The 13,479-nt window shown below is 31.9% G+C and overlaps 1 protein-coding gene across 1 annotated transcript in view; it reads right to left on the bottom strand.

Moving 5' to 3' along the window:
* The window catches only part of LOC137922692 (putative fatty acyl-CoA reductase CG8306), a 34,798-nt gene extending 21,825 nt beyond the window's left edge, over window positions 1–12,973 (bottom strand). The window contains exon 1 of the mRNA XM_068765717.1: window positions 12,889–12,973. The gene's annotated coding sequence lies outside the window, so the exon portion shown is untranslated. The remainder of the gene's footprint in view (window positions 1–12,888) is intronic.
* Window positions 12,974–13,479: the final 506 nt, after the last annotated feature.

Below are 13,479 nucleotides of genomic sequence, written 5' to 3'. Positions count from 1 at the left end.
TTAAACAATCAATTCTAAAAAAAATATGTCTATTTTAATCCAGATTATTGACATTTACAATGTTATGCGAATAATAATCCGTGCATATAGTTGACAATGAAATTGCATAATCGACTTTTAATGGAGTTGTAGGAATCAATTGTGCATTGTACTCTAAACAGCCTTCAAGGTGATAGTATAATTGACGTTTTAATGTTTATAGACAATTTCTTACTGCAAAATTGACCCAATATTAGATAATTGAATATTCTGTTCTAAGTGTTAATATCCTTCTAACAATAATCTCACCTCAAATTAGCCCCTTTAGTTACGACACTGCCCTGCGCACAATTCGCTTTAATAACATATATTCCTATCAAGTTAGGCTAAATGCTTGGTCAAAACAATATTTTTATTTTAAACCATTTTGGAAAAGTTTTGCATACAGTATACTCGCGTTTAATCGGTCACTTTATCACGGACTTACTTTTGGGTATCCACTTGTATTAACGACGGTTCATAGATGTCTACTATCTTCTTCCCTTACCCCTATTTACTTATAAAAGTACCTTAAAATAAGTCATTTTTAAAAACAGGTTTAGAACTAAAAGGGAACAATGTTAAATGAAAGTTGACTTATGGAAGTAACCGGAGAGTATATCGGTGAGCCACTACACGACAGTAACATGAGAGTGTTAGACCTATCATCTTACCAAGAGATCAATGATTTCTTTATACTTTCATTAAATTTAGAATAAATGCGTTATAAAACGAGTAAAAGCGGGTTATGTCAATAAAGCTAGACACTTATGTGCACCTAGATGGTGTTTACGATTTCTTCGCTTTCAATTGAAAGTGTTGTCTTAGTTGATTCTTACGAGACCTAATTTGATGAATTAAATAATGTTGCTAAAGTTAGTATGAATAAAAAAACTTCAGTTTTAATGGTAGCAAACCTCGAAGGCTCTTAGAGGAGCCGCAGTTCATGCCGTTACTTACTACTGTTTAAACGGATTGGGCGGTCGTTGAGCTCTAAGATCGCTTCGGCGGATGTTCTATGGAGTGACTAGGCGTAAATTTCCCAGTGAGGAGTACCTGGGTTTGGACTAGCACTTGTCATGCCCATCATAATTTAATTTAATTGTAATAATGCCCGCTTAGGATTCCGACTCAAGGGCGCCCGTGGGGGCCGAACTTTGTTTCTGACGGTTGCTATTGCCTATTACCTAATAATACTAATACCATTTCGGAAAGCGTTTGGTCTAGAAAAAGTGACAGAAGATACTTCAGCACCGCTTCTATTTAGTATGATCGGGCCTATATATGATCCGGAGATGTACGATCCGGACTCGTTTACGACAAAACTGGTTGGTTATATGGTATAATGGCGACGATGACGATGTGAAATGTACGTTGCTTGCCTTATTCTCGTCGCGTCGTTCGGAAACTCTAGTTCGAGTCTCGGTCTTAGGACGGTGCGGCGTTTGAATGTACCGGGATGCGAGTCTGAGCAATTAGATCAATATGAAAAGTATCGCCTTTGTACAAAATAGCTTTCATTTAATTATTAAAAAAAATCTTAGAGTGAGAACACAAGTAATTAATCATTCGAATCCTTTTAACCTTAGCCAATATGCAATATATCTTACTAAATAAATAAATTGTTGTCGACTTAAAACATATCTTGCCTCATCAATCTTAATAACACTGTTCTTATAAATTATTAAACACAAGTTTATAAAATCTAGTTGATTAAAATTTTGACGGTAATCTGCTACCATATGTCACGTATTGTTTTTATTTTTTATCAATACTCTGATACATCTAAAAGAAATGACGTAAGGTTAATGGAATAAAATTTGTATGTTAATGATGTTTGGGTAATTAAGAGTAACGGTGAAGGAACGACGTTTTATTAGAAAAAATAAAAAAGCAGCATGAATATCGAAAGTTATTTGATTCGTTAATAAGTATTAAATATTTGCAAACTTAGTTTAAATAATGTAACATTTAGTTAACATGATTATTGAATGTGAAACTTGATATAAGAAGAGATACTAAACATGTAATTATTTCATCAAATTGTAATAAGGTATAACATTGTTCGTGAGCCGGTACGCTCTCTATGTTTAAATTTAATTATAAGGGTAGGAAGTAAAGTGAAATATATAAGTAACCTATATAATATAAGTACATTGTGAGATGATATAACTTTAAAAAAATAAACAAGAAAATAACCAAAGCGTAATAGTTAGTAGGCGAAACATAAAAACAATGGTCGACTTGAATTCTCCGCCATAATAACGTGCATTTTGTCACATGACATTCTTCGTTTATTTTCTCGAAGGTTTGCTGTACGTCACAATTTTTTTTTTCATTTGAATCATGTTTAGTCAGTACTTGAACCTAACAAGTATAGTACAAGGTTAGAAATGCACCAACAGTCACGAAATATTTTAAACATAATACACAACAATTTAAATACTCAGACCAAGTAAATTTTGATTACTATATAACATCACTTAGATTTTTTACTTCAAAGGTTTTACGACGTTTTTCGTTTGTGAGTAAAGGTTACGTTTTTTATCTTGGATAGTGTGGCCTCTGTTCGTTCATCATAGTCAATAATATTTGGCTACCAACGCTCATTTCTTAAACATTTTTTTTAAATTATCTGACTTGCAGGATATTTATTTATTTATAATTTTATTATTATTCGTATCATCTAAGAGTAGTTTAAAGTGACGTATGTATCGACTATATATTAAAGCAACCATCAAAAGAGATTACAAAATAAATTTAAACAATAATTAACGTACAGTTATATTTTCATTGCATTTTTAATAACAAATGGGTTTTATATAAGTTATATACGTGTAATTAGAGTAAGAATGAAATACCTAATTATAATTTAATGAACAAAGACTGTACTTAAATAAAATTTATGTTTAAAATTTTCCACTGTGTCAATTCGTTAGAAAACCAAGACGCTAGCGTGTTGTTTTGAAAACCCGTTATGGGTTTTTGCCGTCTTATATATTTTTATGAATTAATATTTAATAAAAGCCAAAAATATTTTATTTTTTACTACACAAGAAACACGTAAGAAGCTTGTCATCTTTCCATATCATTCTAACTGTATATACTACAACTGGAGTTGGCGAAATTATTTTAAATTATAACCTGAACGTGTACTAGTTCAATTTAAAATATGATATCAATTTGCTTTTAATCTTAGAATCCTCACAACAGATTTCTTTATGGCTTGTAAACATGCATGTCCCAAGATTAAATTTTAATTACCTTTATTATCATACATACCTTACGAACTAATCTTATTACTATATATAAAAACTAGAACTCTAGAACAAATTTTAATATTTTCTGCGTTTTCGTGCCGTATGCTCTAAAATGTTTGTAAAAATAAAAAAAGCTATAAAACTGGCAAACTTGAATATATTAACTACGTTTACATACGCATTACATTTAAAAAAATTAAAATCCTTCATTTGAATATTAAGCACACCGCTATCGCACTAATTTGAGTAATTTATTTTTAAAAAACTGTAATAAAAAATTGATTTATGTAATGTATAAACTTCATTGATATGGTCATATAAAATAAACCCGAATGGTACCAAACCCGAATGGTAAGAATTTGTGTTGTGGGCACTAGGCTTTTTCTATTTTTAAATTTTTAATTAAGATAGATTCAGCAAAGCTCAGCAAACTAGCAAGTTGATGTGGTAGTAGGCAGGCCAATGCGCAGCAGTAGACGTCTCACGGCTGATTGTTGATGATATTAAAGATGAGATGCAGTGTTAAAATTGCAATAAATAAATGATGAATTATATTTGAATCTTCAATCATATTATAATAAATAAAATTTAGAGATAGCGATAAAACCATTTATAAACGCTGTTAAACGATTCCGTACAAATTAAAATGTAATCTCAAAAAAATTGATGGCATTTTATACAACAATTTCTCGTGCTTTGCTTTGTTAATAAAAAAATACGTTAGTTTTATTACTTCCTTTTGTACTTTAAGAATTGTACTACAAAAATTAATTTACTCCTTATATAAATTTGAAAAACAACAATATTGTAAGAGTTTATACATCATTAATTATTTATTACATTACATCCAATTTTTCTTTATAGGCAGGCATTTAACGACCACAGGTAAAGGATAATTTTGATATGAAAGTAACTTAAAGTTTCCATGTTTTGTCATAATTTGTATTTATTATTCAAAAAAAGGGATAAAATGTAGAAAACTATTACACCCACACTATATACAATTTTACTACTATATGTATGCTTTATATTCACCGCTTACTAAATTATTATTGAGACGAGGGAGAAATATAAAGGTAAATTAAATAGTATTGTTTCGTTAAAGTACATGAATGAACAATACAAAGTGAGAATGGATTTCGTAATTCAAAAGGTAAACAAATATGTGGAGATTGCAACAGAAAGCGACTAAGCATTTTAAGTACGTTATTAGTCGTAAACACTTGAGATGAAAACGTTAACCGTTGTTTCACGGTTGTTTTAACGTTCAAACCGGAATTTTGTCACGTATAGGCTAATAGGGTGACTATAAAAGTTAAGAAAATGAGATATTAATTTTGTTCCTTTCACTGATGTTTACTACTGTGGTCTAGAAGTCTGCGAGAGATGCAACGAGCCAACAACACGCAAATTTTATCTGACTTCGATAGTGATGTACCGCAAAGTTGGCTTTACTTCACCCTCCAATGTAGACATAATATTTTAAGAGGTTAAGCGACTGTTACTTGTAAATATTGCATATTCCATATTCATTACTACATGAAGACACTTTTTGATTGGGCAACTTTACCTTCTAGATAATCCATTCAGAGCACAATCAATCGAAAATTATTTAGCTCGAGTTAGATCTATTTACATTTTTTGTCAAGATTTAGGAACATGGTACAAATGTCCTGAAGTCCACAGGAACCAACTTGATTTAAATTGTGGTCTATAAGTGCTCTATAAAATAGTCGTGGACTATCTGGTTTAAATTCTTATTACGTCTATCAAATACTGCTGAAATAATAAATATTCATTACATATATAAACGTGTTTTATCATAAAACTATGCAAAAGCTAATGCGAATGTTTGCAATAAGTAATACATTAAATCTTAATAATGTTATCCATATGGTAATTGCTTTATACATCGTACAGAAAACTGTCTCAAAATTGTGTTCTTAAAAGATTATGTAATGAAATTAGGCGTTTATAACCAACTAATCATCCTCTCTGATCCAATTATAGTATAGATTAGAACGGACATTTGAGTAATTTACTAAAAAAAATTCATTAAAAATCCATATCGGGATCCGTAATCATTAAAGTCCGATCGGCTTCGGAGGACGGCCGCCTACCTCCGTGTCTGCGTTCAGAGAAGGTGATCCGTGTTAGGATCCATGCCATCGTAAGCCGCACACTCTCACTTACATCTACACTTACACGTGGACCGTTGCTATCATGCGAACGTTATCGTGCATCTGGAATACGATTGGCCTAGTAGAATTTTTTTAAAGTTCACGGACCCTTTCCGTTACTTGAATCAGTCTCCGATCAAGCTGTAAAAGCCCTCCGGGCTAACAGCGAAAACATAGTCAACATAAAAATAGCAATCATTAAAGATGATACTTATGTAAGAATTAATAATTAATTAACGCCACACTGTGGGTCATGAACCATGGTTGAGGGTCTCTTTAACGCGGTTAATTAATGATTTGTATTTATTTTTCGCGTGATAGTCAGGATCGACTATTGTCGATCGGAAGTCATTCACGAGTATGATTCCGTCTACATAATCACCTGTTTTAATATACCCATTAACATCTTGTTGTCACGTATTAGTTGTAAATATAATAAATATTGAGATTGTCACCTTGGAAGTTCAACGCAACACAATAAAAAAAAAACCTTAGCTATTAAAAAAAATTGATTGCCGGTCATCATGACGCGGTTGGCTTTGGTACTAAATCAAGTCCGAGCCACTGCAGTGGACAAGGTTAATGTTTTATCTCGTAATGTTCATTAGTATTCTTTTTTAGGTAAATAGTTATTTTGTTTAATGGTTATTCAGAATATTGATGACACATAAAACCCTATCGTATTTAGGTATTTGGACTTAGAGTTCGTAAAGAAATTAAAAGTATATGTAGCTGTTACACGCCAATACATCAGTGGAATTCTCGATATAAAATATACGACGTATCCGAGATATATTTATTAAATATCTTTCATCTTCTTACGTCCTACAGTCGTTCTTTTTCAAAACTCATTTTACTCTCATGTATCGACTCTCTTCTCTTCTCTTTCTTTTGTAAGCAAATAAAATTGCTTTTGCTAGCGATTCCGTAAATTTGAATGCCGTTATATGGGCTTCAAGATGACTTTATCACCCCTTTATACAAATGTAATTGCGGACTTAATTCTTTACAAGCATTCTCAACCAGTCAACTCAGGTTGGTTTTATTATATATCCTAGGAGCTTGTTGTAGTTAACAGAAAGCAATGCATTTCTTCCCATTAGTAAACACCTAGATAGCTATTTGTGACATCTTTAATCATTTATTACTTAATTTTGAGCAATCTTTCTTTTACCTCTTTATGCATGCGAATGTTGAATTCGAACAAGAAGTTTATTTATGCCCTCTCACTCAATTGGATTCAAAACACATGGATGATATTACCTAATATTGTATATGAATATTAATAAAATGTATAAATTAGCACTGGTCATACTGTGTCAGAGTGTTACGGATACGAACTAATGACGTTAATTTAAATAAAAGCGTTCGTTGGCATTCGGTATTTTTACTACTACTACTCGGCACGTGATGATCAGAATGCGAGATCAAGATGGTCATTAAAAAATTCAGTTACTTCCAATAACGTTACCGACTATTGGCAAGTCGAGTTTTGAATATTAATATAAAAACTCTTCGGGCCTAGCACGTGGTACAGAAGAATCAATTCGTTGAAAATAATTCCTTTTAAAAAAAACATGTTAGAAATGTTAATTCGATGTTAAATAAAATAGTGACACAAAACTTATTTTTTCTTCACAATAAATAAAAACATGTGTATTATAGACAGAATAATTGAAAATAGGTGCAGAAGCTTTAAAGGAGTGAATGTGTAGCTAATTCACTGTCAATTATGATTATATTGATTATGGCCCTATTTATTAATAAAAAATATTTTCTAAATTCAAATTACTGCATATTAAAATTAATCATTGTTTGCTATCTGTCCTCGCTTTAAAGGAGTGAATGCATATCTAATTTACTGTCAATTATGATAATATTGATTTATAATATGATCTTATGTATTAATATAAAGCGTTTTATAAATTCGGACTACTACAAATTAAAGTTAATTATTTTTTATTATCTGTCCCCGCAGACTTTACTGCCAAAAGTTATTGACCTGTTGCATTCCAATAGAAAAAATAAATTATTTTACATTACTTCATTTCAGATTTATCAATTTATACAAAGTTTTTGGAAATAAGTTTATAAGCTTCAAAACGGTAATGTATAAAATGTATCAATCATTCAATATTTTTTTAGTAAAATGTGTAAAAAGCCCTCACAGGGTTTAGTGGAAGAAAAATATGTATCTTACATTGCATAAGATATATGTGCTCTAAGTAACGTACGTTTCAGTTTACTCATTCTACAAGCTATGACGTCCACGAAACGGTACATATCAATGCTCACTCGTTTAAGACGGACGACCTTTGTTTCATGGGGGCGGGGTCGGAGACGCATGTCTGCACAAAGTGACTACAATGCGCAATAGAGAGAGAAGTTTGTGAATAATTCCTACCTCACTAAAACCAACCTCAGTGTGCGAGGTTAGTGCTTCAGAGGGGCACTAGGACCTTCTCTCAAGATCGGACTTGGAACTCGGGGGTGCTACTCAGCACTGTGCCAACATCACGCCAACACTTCGAGATCCGGCCGCGAACCGGTCACTACTTTTGATTGCTTTTTGACAGATAACTCTTATATTATACCACTGTAATATAAATCAGGACAAACGAAAGCCAAGACGATAAGCAATACAAAATAAATAAATGATATATTGCTATTTTTCATAAATTCAAAATTTGGTAAAAAAACACGACACTATAGGGTCTCGCGGTTGAATATAAATAAATAAAATACCAGGTCAATGTAAATAAGCGTTTTTAAGGTAATTACGTTTAGCAATAGCGTAAACTATACTTTGGTGTGTAGCGGTTAAAATAACAGAGTACTTATAAATAATTTATAAGTAAAGAAAATATTATCCGCAACCGTATTCACATATTAGAATGCCATGTAAATAAAAGCTAAAGACTAAAAGCAATTATGCACCTGCCATGCAGCAACCGTTAATTAAATTTAAAATTGCTTAAATACTACAAATAAGATATGTACCGTTTCGTGGACGTCATAGCTTGTAGAATGAGTAAGCTAATAAAACGTGTGTTACTTAAAGTGCATATATCTTGTGCAATTTAAATACATATTTTTATTCCAGTAAACCCTGTATTAACATGATGTGTAAGGCTTTTTACACATTTTACTGAGAAAATGTTGAATGATTGATGCATTTTCTACATTACCGTTTTGAAGCTTATACACTTATTTCCAAAAACTTTGTATAAATTGATCATTGATCTGAAAGGAAGTAATGTGATAAATAACAATGTAATGTGTGTAATGACATAAATGGTCAATAACTTTTGGCAGTAAATTCTGCGGGGACAGATAATAAAAAATAATTAACGATAATTTGTAGTAGTCCGAATTTATAAAACGCTTTATATTAATACATAAGATCATATTATAAATCAATATTATCATAATTGACAGTAAATTAGATATATATTCACTCATTTAAAGCTTCTGCACCTATCATTCTGTATATAGTACACATGTTTTCATTTATTGTCAAGAAAAAATAAGTTTTGTGTCATTATTTTATTTAACACCGAATTTCAATTTCTCACATGGCTTTTTTTTTTTAGTGAATAGTATTCAACGAATTGATTCTTCTGCACCGCGTGCTAGGCTCGAAGAGTTTTTATTTTAATATTCAGAACTTATTAATGGTCGGTAACGTCGGTCGGAAGTAACTAAACTTTTTAATAACCATCTTAATCACGCGTTCTGATTACGCAAAAGCCTTCATTTTAATAATTAGTAGAAATAAAACGAATGCCAACGAACGCTTTTATTTAAATTACCGCCATAAGTTCCAGACCAATATTGTTAATTTATACATTTTAATTTTTTTTTCAAAAATATTTATATACATATACACTTTTAATAAATATCGTCCATGTGTTAAAATTAAGTAAGAGGGCTTAAGTAAATCTCTTGTTCGAATACAACATTTTTATGCATAAAGAAGTAGAAGAAAGATTGTTCAAAAACAAGTAATAAACGATTAAAGATAATACAAATAACTATCTCGGCGTTTACTAATAGGAAGAAATTAATTGCTCTTTGTTAACAACATGCTCCTAGGATATATATTAAAACCAACCTGATTGACTGGTAAAGAGTGCCTACAAAGAATTAAGTCCACAATTGCATAATTTTTAAAAAGTGTTAATAAATAAATAAAGCTATATGGACGGCATCCAAATTTGTAAAGCAAATTCAGCTAGAGTAAAGTTGCGGGCTTGCAAAGGGTTCAAAAAAGCAACATTGCAACCGCCTCATGGTTTACGAGGAACAATGAAATACATGAGCACTTGAATACCACAACAGTTGCAGAATATATCGAACTGTTATAACTCTGTCTGCTAAGATAAGACACAAGGGAAAAGGGTTGGGTAAGTAGTTTACACTTTTTCCGTCCACGCCGACATCTTAGATCTGTACATTTATTATGTTTAAAGGCCCTCTCAATCAGACATCTCCAGTCTATCACTTCTACACTTCACTGTTGAGAAAGAGAAATGAAAAAAAAATAAAAGAGAATCATGGAAGGGAGAAACAGAAGGAACGAACGTAAAGTTGTACGGGGTGAAAGCGCAAGCAGGCATGGAGAGCAAAAAGAGGGTGAACTAACTAGCCAAGGATGCGGCCCTGAAAAGTAAAAGAAAACCGGAATAAGAGAGATGCCCTATTTCCTTTGATAAGCGACAGCTTAGACGCTCTTGGTGACTGGAATACGACGTGTATGGAAGATATAATGGGTTCGACAACGCAGAAAATCTTCCCGAACTCTATCTCAGCCTATCGCGTGCACCGCAGCATCGAGCTGGATACAATATTAATGCAGATATCCACAGGGTACGAGAGATTCTCAGAGTACCTGCACAGGTTTAAGCTGAAGGAAAGTCCCGCGTGCTCCTGTAAACCAGGGGTGGACCAGATCGTGGTGCACCTTATAACCGAAGATCCCGCATTCTGTGGAGTCTGATTCGACTCTGAAAGTAAGTAACAGTAAGGAAAAGATTGCTGAGGACAGCATCGCCTTATTGATGAATATGATGGAGACAGACCTGCGTTTCTTAAATACTGCAGGGTGACAGCCGGAAATGCAATAAAGAAGAATAAGACAAAACAAAAAACTTCACAGGTCGAGTAAGCAAGTAATTAAAACGGAAGGTAATGAACAGAAAAGGAGTAAAAATTTTATACAGTAAGATATAAAAAAGAATGTAATGTAAATATTGAAAAAATTAAACCGTTCAATGTGTGAAATATATAAAATTGTATATGTAATAGAATAAGTTAAGTGTTGCAGTTGTGATATATTACCGATATCTGTGATATTTCAATAATTAGGTAAAAGAAAAGGAGGGCGGTGCATGAAGAGAAATTTAAGTATGAAATAGAACGACTGTAAGACGTAAGAAGATGACGGAAAAGTACAAAAACAAAGGGCAATGTAAAGCCACAAAAACGAGGCCATAACATAAAACGTAGCTGCTATAAAGCAAATCTATTAATGGTTCCTTAAAGATGGCTTTCTATTAAATTCAAAGTGTTAATTACAGTGTACGTAAATAAACCGTAACAAAATTCTATGAACAACGACATATCAAACCTCTCACCTATCATCCCCATCCGCTTCTTCTGGATTACTTAATAACGCTATTGTGGTTAAAAATTTGAAGAGAAACCACGTGATTTGATTAGAAAGTGAGGCATTGGTCTCCTGCTCAATCAAAGCTCACGTCCATAAAACATATCTCATTATAATTTTACGACCGATTGCAGATGAGGACATATAAATATAATATAAAATGTGATCTTGATGCGGAATTTATATACAGGACATTCCAATGCGAATCAATAATTAATTATTTATGCTTTAATTTTTAAAGTATTGAAAATATCAGATATCGTAATTGCTTAGAAGGCCAAATAAAATTTCAATTTATTCAACTGTTTGTAATGACTAACTATATTTTTAGACAAAAAAAGAATTGAAAATGTATAAGGATTTCAAATGAAGTGGAACATTGCCATACCTACGAATTTACACAAAAAGGTTTCGTGGCATGTTGTAAAAGGCATTTAGTATAACACCTCTTCTGAGGTAGGTCGACTTCCTGGGGAGCCTGGGCTTGGGTCGTACAGTTTCGCCGGATTGGTAGGCCACTGTGCTCTTAAATCGCTTTGGCAGATGCTCCATGTTAGTAACTGCATTTAAAGGACTCGTCGATAGGACTTCGGCTTGGATTGTAACTAGTCGACAATAACCCGTTTAACATTCCAACTTGTTTAACCCTCCGATGGTGCTTAAATACACACGCAAAAGAAGACAACCTCCATGGTCAGAACTCTTGTTAAAAAGAACAATAAGTAAAGTAAAATGAGAGCAAAAATGAATGATATCGTCGTTTCATTGTATAGATTATGTCCACTTTACCCGTTAGATAAGTCCGTTTTTCCCGACCTATCCAAATATAACCGACAGGATCTTGTTTTTAACTTCTTTTTTTATAACACATTTAGTAATTTATAGTGATAATATCATGTAACAAGAGGTATATATTTGCAATTGAAGATGTTAAAAGAAAATCTCTAGCTAGCATAATTATTTTTATTTCCTCAGTATCTCCTAACATGTTCACTTTGCCTGTTCTTTCCCTAACATTGCTTAGTTCCCATGGTATGTAACATATGAACTTTGAATAATCAATATAACCAAATTACCAGTTATTTTTATTAATATCAATATTAATATTGTGGCAGATACATATTATTAATCACAATGGGGTATATTTTAAGAATGTCAATGAATGATCTACATAGTGAAAAAATGTTTCATTTATCGAAGTAATTAGGTTTTGAAACATCGCATTTTCAGACATAACTGTCAATGTAAAATAAATAAGATATGTAATTGTTAGTATGTTCAATACTATCAAAATTAGTTTTCCGTTCTCCGAAGAACTCTAAGTTCTCCAGGGAAAGGTTAACGGCCTATACTTGTACTCTTTATATGTTTAAAGAAACCTATAATATTTAAATTCATTGTTCAATTTTACATACTATGTTGAGAAATGAATAAAATGAATTTATAAATAACATAAAAAAACTTCCGAGAGTACGTTTAATAAAAATAATTAAAGAGAAAGTGAGAACTAGTAATATGTAACATCACAACAAAGTGGACCACATGTAAACAAGGTCAACTTTTACATACATATATATATAGGCCACTCTCATAAAAATATTATAATAAAATCGGTAAAACAGAGATGTTTAGCTAAGCGTCTAAAACAAGAGCCTGTTTTATCGGCAAAATTGGATGCATTTTGTACACGACATTGCTATTACCAAATTACTTTAATATGATACTATGTTTGTCGTCAATCAGGTTAAGATATTATACGTACCTTTAGGGATAATAATTTAACACGATATTATTTTCAACACCGCAGAAAACGCAACACAAGTAACAACCAACACGAGACGAGTCTCGGAAGCGACTGACTCGACGCAGGCGAAATATTTCTAAGAAGTCTTGTACCACGCTTTCATACTAGTAGCATATTCTGTATAAATTAAATGAGACCGTTGTTGTTTATGTCAGTTTTTAGCCATCTTATAATAAATTCATATTTTAATCGGTTAGATTATAATAAATACTGATTTTCACGTGGTTATGGTCGGGTGACGTCACAACTTTCAATAACGATTGATCAAACGGAATTGTAACGCACCGATACTTAAATAGGATGATTGGTTATAGTTGTAAGAGCTTGAAATAAATATATATAAAACAGCTTATTTACTCTCAATTTATTTATAGTAAACTCTGTCAAAAAATCACTAGTTTTAGAAATAATACATAACGTAATGATAACGACATTTTTATAATTATTGTTTACTGTCTGTCCCTGCAGACTTAGTACTGTCAGAAGTTATTGGCATTATATACTATATATATATATATATATATATATATATATATATATATATATATA

Source organism: Battus philenor, unplaced genomic scaffold (genome assembly GCF_028537555.1).
Source record: "Battus philenor isolate CCGP_79_NKW_IND1 unplaced genomic scaffold, ilBatPhil1.0.hap1 SCAF_20, whole genome shotgun sequence".
Taxonomy (NCBI): Eukaryota; Metazoa; Arthropoda; class Insecta; order Lepidoptera; family Papilionidae; genus Battus; species Battus philenor.
This window is presented reverse-complemented; position numbering and strand designations above follow the sequence as displayed.